This window comes from Lithobates pipiens, unplaced genomic scaffold (assembly GCF_037356315.1).
Source record: "Lithobates pipiens isolate NorthernLeopardFrog02 unplaced genomic scaffold, aLitPip1_a1.2 Scaffold_8, whole genome shotgun sequence".
Classification (NCBI taxonomy): Eukaryota; Metazoa; Chordata; class Amphibia; order Anura; family Ranidae; genus Lithobates; species Lithobates pipiens.
In genome coordinates, this window is record NW_027507903.1 from 85,566,443 (window position 1) to 85,575,322 (window position 8,880).

The following is an 8,880-nucleotide window of genomic DNA, read 5'->3' on the forward strand; positions in this document are numbered from 1 at the left end:
ATTTGGTGGGACAGAGGCTGCATTTGGTGGGACACAGGCTGCATTTGGTGGAACACAGGCTGCTTTTGGTGGAACACAGGCTGCATTTAATGTGACACATGCTGCATTTGGTGGGACAGAGGTTGCATTTGGGGGGGGGCAGAGGCTGCATTTGGGGGGACAGAGGCTGAAGTTGGTGAAACAAAGGCTGAATTTGGTGGACACTGGCTGCATTTGGTTGGACAAAGGCTGCATTTAATGTGACACAGGCTGCATTTGATGGGACACAGGCTGCATTTGGTGGGACAGAGGCTGCATTTGGTGGGACAGAGGCTGTATTTGGTGGGACACAGGCTGCATTTGGTGGAACACAGGCTGCATTTGGCGGAACACAGGCTGCATTTAATGTGACACATGCTGCATTTGGTGGGACAGAGGCTGCATTCGGGGGAACACAGGCTGAATTTGGTGGACACAGGCTGCATTTGGTTGGACACAGGCTGCATTTGGTGGGACACAGGCTGCATTTGGTTGGATACAGGCTGCATTTGGTGGGACACAGGCTTTATTTGGTGGGACACAGACTGCATTTGGGGGGGCACAGGCTGCATTTGGGGGACACAGGCTGCATTTGGTGGACACAGGCTGCATTTGGTGGACACAGGCTGCATTTAGTATAACACAGGCTGCATTTGGTGGGACCCAGGATGCATTTGGGGGGACAGAGACTGCATTTGGTGGACACAGGCTGCATTTGGTTGGACACAGGCTGCATTTAATGTGACACAAGCTGCATTTGGTGGGACAGAGGCTGCATTTGGTGGGACAGAGGCTGCATTTGGTGGGACACAGGCTGCATTTGGTGGAACACAGGCTGCATTTGGCGGAACACAGGCTGCATTTAATGTGACACATGCTGCATTTGGTGGGACAGAGGCTGCATTTGGAAGAACACAGGCTGAATTTGGTGGACACAGGCTGCATTTGGTTGGACACAGGCTGCATTTGGTGGGACACAGGCTGCATTTGGTGGGACACAGGCTGCATTTGGGGGGGCACAGGCTGCATTTGGGGGACACATGCTGCATTTGGGGGGACACAGACTGCATTTGGTGGACACGGGCTGCATTTGGTGGAACATAGGCTGCATTTGACAGAACACAGGCTGCATTTAATGTGACACATGCTGCATTTAGTGGGACAGAGGCTGCATTTGGGGGAACACAGGCTGAATTTGGTGGACACAGGCTGCATTTGGTTGGACACAGGCTGCATTTGGTGGGACACAGGCTGCATTTGGTTGGATACAGGCAGCATTTGGTGGGACACAGGCTGCATTTGGTGGGACACAGGCTGCATTTGGGGGGCACAGGCTGCATTTAGGGGACACAGGCTGCATTTGGGGGGGCACAGGCTGCATTTGGTGGACACAGGCTGCATTTGGTAGGACACAGGCTGCATTTGGGGGGGACCCAGGATGCATTTGGGGGGACACAGACTGCATTTGGTGGACACAGGCTGCATTTGGTTGGACACAGGCTGCATTTAATGTGACACAAGCTGCATTTGATGGGACACAGGCTGCATTTGGTGGGACACAGGCTGCATTTGAGGGGACACAGGCTGCATTTGGTGGGACACAGGCTGCATTTGGTGGAACAGAGGCTGCATTTGGTGGGACAGAGGATGCATTTGGTGGGACAGAGGCTGCATTTTATGTGACACAGGCTGCATTTGATGTGGATGCATTTGATGGGACACAGGCTGCATTTGATGGGACACAGGCTGCTGTAAGGAGGGACTCCCCTGGGGCACCTGATGCACGGACGGACTCTGTGGGGATGCCTGTAGTATCTGGTGGCAGGCGACGTGGCTAGTGACATGGGCAGGGCTCCCACTGATTCTGCATTATGGTGAGTTGAATGATTTAATTTTATATTACAATGTAATAATAGAAATAATGTGCTTCAATCATCCTGACACCATAACAACCATGGTGCCTGGATGATTAAAGTGCTAACACCAGGTGTTTGCAGTATCTTTATCTGGCGATTGTTAAACTTTCTAGAATACACATATTTCTATTGTTGTGTAGGATCTGGGCCTGCTGTCCCTCCATCCCTCATTCATCTCAGATGCTAAACACGCCACCTTAGAGCCACGCCCACTATTTTGATGAGACCACGCCCATATTCACCAAGTGGGAGGTATCAAAAAGGAAGGGTGGGGTCTGGCACCCTCCCATCCTAAAACTTCAAGAGCCACCACTGATCAGGAATATAATGGCCCATTGGAGTACATGGGCCAGCGTTCATAGCATTGAGCCTTGGCCTTGGCCGCCCATAACCCTGTAGCCGATTCTTAGGTTTTCTGTCCTTGGGCAACTTTTGGTAGGTCTTGACCACTTCAAACCAGGAACAACCTACAAAAGCTGCAGTTTTGTAGTTGCACTGACCCAGTCATCTAGCCAGTATAATTTTTCGCTCTGTCAAAATCACTCAAATCTCATGTTTTCCCATTTTTTCTGCTTTTAACACATTAACTTTAGGCACAACATGCTCTCTGCTGCCTAATATATTTCACCCACTGGTAACATTGTAACGAGATAATGTTATTCACGTTACTTATCAATGGCAATAATGTTATGGCTAATCAATATATGTGGCTGTGATGCAAAAAAGCATTGGCTTTTGAATGGCTATGACTGGCTGCAAATGCAACCTGTATCTCCATTAGGTGCAGAAAAATTGCGGCATTGTCATACTAGAGCATAATTGCACTGCAAACTGCAATGAGCTCTAATGAAATACAAGCTTTGTCTAGAAAATGGAGCAATTTCTTAGGAAACTAAAATTACATGTAATAAAGACTTAGAACAAATGTGCAGTGATTGAACAGGAAATGCACAAGAGGCGGGTAAGTAGATATTGCAAAGTGAACAAAGCTCTACTCCTTCTTATTACTTCAAGTAGCAAATATAGGCTTGATTTTCTGCAAACCCTCAATAATACAAAATATAAATGCATTTTTACAAATTATTCCTAGAAACATTGGCAATCAGCAATTTGCAGATTTTTGATTTGTTTAAATATTTGCATGCAGCTCTGTCCGATCTGCAGAGAAACCTTATGTGAGTCAGTACAGGTTGGGTGACACAAAGAGGAACTACAATTAGTGATCAACTGTTATGTGTTTATTCTTAGTGCCTAGTTACACTATTTTCAAACTAAACCTGCAGAACAAGTCACATTGGCATCGCTTATGCACAAAGCAATGGAAAGTACCACAAGAATCAGAGGGGAGGCCAAGTCCATTCAAAAATACAACCTTGCTGGCACATGAGTTGAAAGTTTTGACAAATAACTATACTTTTTGTATTTACCTTTTATACTTATGCTTGCATAGTTACACTGTCAGATTTATACAATATACCTAGTATGATATATCTTCTCAACAAATGCAGGTGGTTTCATCTCCATAATTATAATTCAAGAAGCTGCAAGCTTGGACACTAAAGCAACCTTGAGCTATTCAACATGACTGTTGCCTGAGAAACCGGCTGGAGCAGAATACAGGAAAAGGGTGCGTAAGTAGTCAGTATCATAATCCCACCAATCAGGAATAATGTTCTATTATAAGCTTACAAGTTCTTCATTATTGCCATCACTATTGAAAATGACTGACTCACAAGCAATGTAACTTTTTATTTTCATAAAAGAACTGCTACATTCTACAAATCTTTTTAAGTATGTTTTTTAAACATTTATAACCTTGAAAGGTGATCAGTAGAGGAGTAAGTCAATGGAGAAGTTTGCAATGGAATTCCATTTAAAGTAGAACTAAATGCTAATAAGATTGACGGATTCTATCTGGCCCCCAGCTAGGGTCAGTTACATATGTGCATTGATTGAGGTTTACAGTTAAGCAGGAACTGTCTATGGTTTCTGCTTCTGTAAAGGGGGATTCTGATGGGAACCCTGCTGTAAGAGGGAACTCTGATAAGGAACATGATGCAAGAGGGAACTCTGATGGGCACTCTGATGTATTAGGGGACTCTGATGGGGACCCTGCTGTAAGGGGAAACTCTGATATGGAACATGATGTAAGGTGGACACTGATGGGGATGCTAAATTAAGGGGAGACTCTGATAGGAACCCTGATTTATGGTGGGGGTACTGCTGTTTCCACATAAATTTGAAAATGTGTTCAACTAATGTAACCTGATGTAATGGGGGATTTGGATGGGGAACCTCATGTAGGGGAAACTCTTATAAGGACCCTGATGTAGACCCTTATGGGAATTTCTTTTAGCTAGTGAATGTTTGTAAAATAAATGATGTGGCCCTTGTACTGAAAAATGTGGAGACCCTTGAAGTAAAGGATAGTTATAAACTAACCTTCTAGGTCTTGCTTTTGCCATCTGTGTCCCATTGAGTGGATTTCCCTTTACTTCCTGTCCCATAGTCAAAACAGGAAGTGAGAGGAAGTTCTCTTAAAGTGAGGAAATCCCTGGTTGTCACCAGGGTCACCAAACTAGTGTCCCCAGTCTCTCTTTATTCTTATCACAACCCAAAATTTGGGATTTTCTTAAATTTTTCACTTTTGGTGATTCTGGTAAACAGGACAAATAAAAAGTTAAACTAAAAGTCATAGGAAATCCAGCAGTTATGAGTCTTCCAGTCCCAGCCTTTTCTGGCACTTTTTGTTCAATCAGTATGTATGTAACATGTATGTAGTATGTAACAATCAGTATTTTTTGTCTGAGAATTACTTAGAACCTCCAAACATTATATATATTTTTTAAAGCAGAGGCCCTAGAGAATGCATTGGTTTAAATTTGAATGCAAAAAACACAATACATAACCAATTTGTTTTATAAAATATAAAAGACGATGTTCCGCTGAATAAATAGACACCAACTATATCACGCTTTAAAATTGCACATGCCCATGCAAAGGCGAAAGACGACATACCTTTTACTATGAATAGGCAACATTTTAAAAGCCTTTACAGGTTACCAATTTAGATTTACAGAGGAGGTCTGGTTCTAGAATTACTTCCCATGATCTGACGTTCATGGTGATACCTTGAATATGTGGGACGATTACTGTTTGCATGCGTGTGGGACCAAAGCGTGTGTTCACCTTTTTTTTTTTTTTCACTGCTGCTTTATTTTTTTTTATCACTTTTATTGCTGTCACAAGGAATGTAAACATCCTTTTGACAGCATTAGCCATGTGAAAGGTACTCTTTAGGGAGAGATCTGGGGTCTACAAGACCCCAAATCCCTCCTCTGCACAATCTGTGTATCTGAATGCTTTCAATTTTCAAAAAATGGCACAGATGGTTTCCGGAAGTGATGTCATATCATCGTTTCCGGGTTATTATTGAAAAACAGCCGCTCAAAGCCGATACTGTTTTTTTCCCCCTGATGAAGTCAAATGACACCTGATGTAAAGCATAGGGTGGAGATTGTATGAGTGAGGACCAGAAGTGATGTCATACCAGGAAGTACGGTATCCCTGATATGTTTGTGTAATTGTTTATTTATGTAAACAGCATTTTAAACATAAATAAAGTGATTTTTAAGCATATTCCACTATTGAGCTATCCTCTATGTCCCCACATGTTATATGAGTGCACCCCAATATATGGACAACGCATTCTTAAAGGGGCCTCAGCCCCATTACTGAGGAGGAAGATCTAGGAGAATAAGAATACCCTGGTGAGTGGGAGACCTTACTGTAGAGTACCCTGGGATCTTGGAATACCAATCTGACCAGAGAGAAGTGAGCTGGATATTACTGCACATGTGTGTATACTACATTATTGAAGTGAGGAAACTGAGAACGCTGAGGTTATTGGGAAAGAGGCTTGAAGATTTTTGCAAAGAAGTCACTTTTTTTTCACGTTTTATGAACTACAATACCGTTGTTTTAATTATTGGATCATTATTATTAATTATTTATTGTTTAGTACATGTATACACTCTGATGGTGATACACTGTTTAATTTGATGCAAATATCTTAAGAGGTAGTACACTTTTTTATCCTATTTGTGTATTACATATTTATCTATTTCTTGAATCCAGTCTCCAAGGGTAGGAGTGTTGGGTGAGACCCAATGGGAGGCTTATCAGCCTTATATGCTATAAAAAGAGATCCCATAATAGCCACTGCCTGATTACAAACCAGGCTGTTAGAATATATATCCTAGAAGGCATAGAACAGGATCTGGAGCCAGTACAGTATCATATACAGAATTTAACAAATCTAGCACTTCCTGCCAATACCGAACTATCTTCGGGCATCTCCAAAAGAGGGACATAAAAGGCTGTTCACTTTCAAAAGAAGCAATACAATGCAAAAATAAAATGCAAGCAAGTAGACCATTAAAGGATGCTGCGATATAAGCTGGCCATACACAAGTATATTTTCAAACAAACATTCATACAAAAATGAAAGCAAATAGTATCAGTACATTCCATGGCTTGGAAAAATGTTCTAAAGCACTTCAAAATGTCTTTCACTTTTATGATTCGATTTTGGAACAAATGGACTTCACCAAATGAACTACACATACACTGTTTGAAATTTGTTTGTCTGAGAAACATTTTTGAACCTACTCCTTACAATTTTTCTTGTCACTGTGGTCAAAAACAAATTTTGATTAGGGTCTGTTTATGTGATAGTTACATAGTTGGTAAGGTTAAATAAAGACAACAGTCCATCCAGTTCAACCTGTGTAGGTGTGTGTGTGTGTGTGTGTGTGTGTGTGTGTAGAAAAATAATTTCCCATATCCCTGTATATTATTTCATGGCATAAATACCCTAATAAAACAATACAAGAATACAGTCATACCACATTTAATGAATGCATTAAAGAGTCTGATACCAAGACAGTGGCAAGAACCATAGAGCCCCAGCATAGGCGACTGGATTAAAAAAGTAGAAAACATACAAAATGTAATATCTGCAATGCAGTGAAGAAGAGGAGAATGACATATTTAATGAAGTATGGAAAAGTTGGACAGATTATAAAAAAAACGAAGTAATATGTGGAAATAGTGGGAATATAGGAGATGAGGAGGTTGAGGAAGGAGGGGAAAGATACAGATTTAAAGGATTGACAAGAGAGGAGAGGGAGAAGTGGGAGAAGAGGGGTGGGATTGATTAAATAATTATGTTACCGCTTTGTATTTAATAGTATGGAAATTAATAAAATATAATAAAAACATTTTTAAAAAGCAAGTGTCGATTTGACTTCACTATGAAAAGAAAAAATCAAACCAAATCTCTACTAGTGTGGCATTTAGAATGAATCTTTATTTCACAAAGACATTACTCTATGACAGTGATGGTGAACCTTGGCACTCCAGATGTTTTGGAACTACATTTCCCATGGTGCTCAGCTGCACTGCAGAGTGCATGAGCATGATGGGAAATGTAGTTCCAAAACATCTGGGGTGCCAAGGTTCGCCATCATTGCCCTATGAGGTAAAGATTTTTCTTGTCACCAGTAGCGGATGGTCTTTTCCTATTAATAAAAGTGAACAAATCTTTACACAATAAATTGTGTGAATCTTTGCTCCCTTTACCCATTTATGTGAAATTGAAATTGCTAAACACTTATTTCATCTACACAACGACTGAATAATTAAAGGGAATATTCACACCATTTAGGTTCTCAACTACTTTAGTAAAACAGTCACTAAGTTTCAATCCCTAATGTTCTTGACAAGGCATTTGCCAGGCTGTAATCCCTCCTTAGACTCGGTATCATTTACAAAAAAGCTTGATAAAAAGTAGCAGACTACAAAACACACACATAAATTAATTAAACCATTATAAAATATACATTAACATGAATAAACAAGGGGCAAATAAATAATATAGCTATATATCAAAATAGTGTACCTGTTCCAATACCATAAGCTGGAAGCCCTAGCAAACTTGTCACTCTAGGCGCATGTGTTCACCTTGTATAAACTGTATTATTGTTTTAATTGATTATCATATATGTGATTTTTTTTTTGCAGGCACTGTGCCTAGAAAGTCCTGTACCATCTTCTCTTCTTCTCTCTAATTGCATCTTGACAACATACTGTATACTAATAGTGGAGCTCAGAAGCTTGTACAAATGCTTCACCTGAGATGTGCAACTTGTTCCAGTAAATATCAACTTCCACAATCACAAAAAAAGAAAGCTCTCAGCCAAGAAAATGTAACCCGCCTCCTTGAACGTCTCACAATGAACTCTGCAGAGAAAGCACCTGACAGCAGGAGGATTGCCCAAGGCAGACTTCTACAAATGGGGGTGGTGAACTCTTATGCATGGAAAGGATGGAACTGATATATGCCAATACATATAACTTTTGCTATGTATGGTCATTTGGTGCATTATGTTTACCCTTTGTCTTGCTAAGCATGTCATAATTCAAATAAACAGTCCTGAGGAGTCACTTTTTTTCAACTCATTGTTTATAAATGCTTGGTAACATAGTAACATAGCTAATTCGACAGAAAAAAAGGACATAAATCCTTTGAGATCAACCAAAAGGGAAAATAAAACAAATGAATTCATAATTTTAATTAAAAAAAACAAAAAAAACAACCTATCTATATTTATATGAGAAAGCAGGTTCAAGGAGATCAAGATAGAAAAGGTAGCACAATGGGAGCTTACATAAACCAGAAGACAGATGAGGTTGGAGACAGACCTTGGTATATATGAAACAAGGGTAGGAAATACAAAACAAAGCTAACAAGGATCCTTGTTTGAGCATACGACTGACAAGAACAGAAACTGGTACAAGGTCACTCTAAACCAAACCCATACTTCAGCAATTTTTTACACTACAACAAGCAACCAGAGTATGGACTCTGGAGCCCTTCTACATG

The 8,880-nt window shown here is 40.7% G+C and overlaps 1 long non-coding RNA gene across 1 annotated transcript; it reads left to right on the forward strand.

Annotated features, from left to right (window-relative positions):
- The first annotated feature begins 3,283 nt into the window (after positions 1 to 3,283).
- Positions 3,284 to 8,441, forward strand: LOC143963291 (uncharacterized). Its single transcript, XR_013270932.1, has 2 exons — positions 3,284 to 3,561; positions 8,019 to 8,441. It is a non-coding gene; the product is annotated as an uncharacterized LOC143963291 (long non-coding RNA).
- Positions 8,442 to 8,880: the final 439 nt, after the last annotated feature.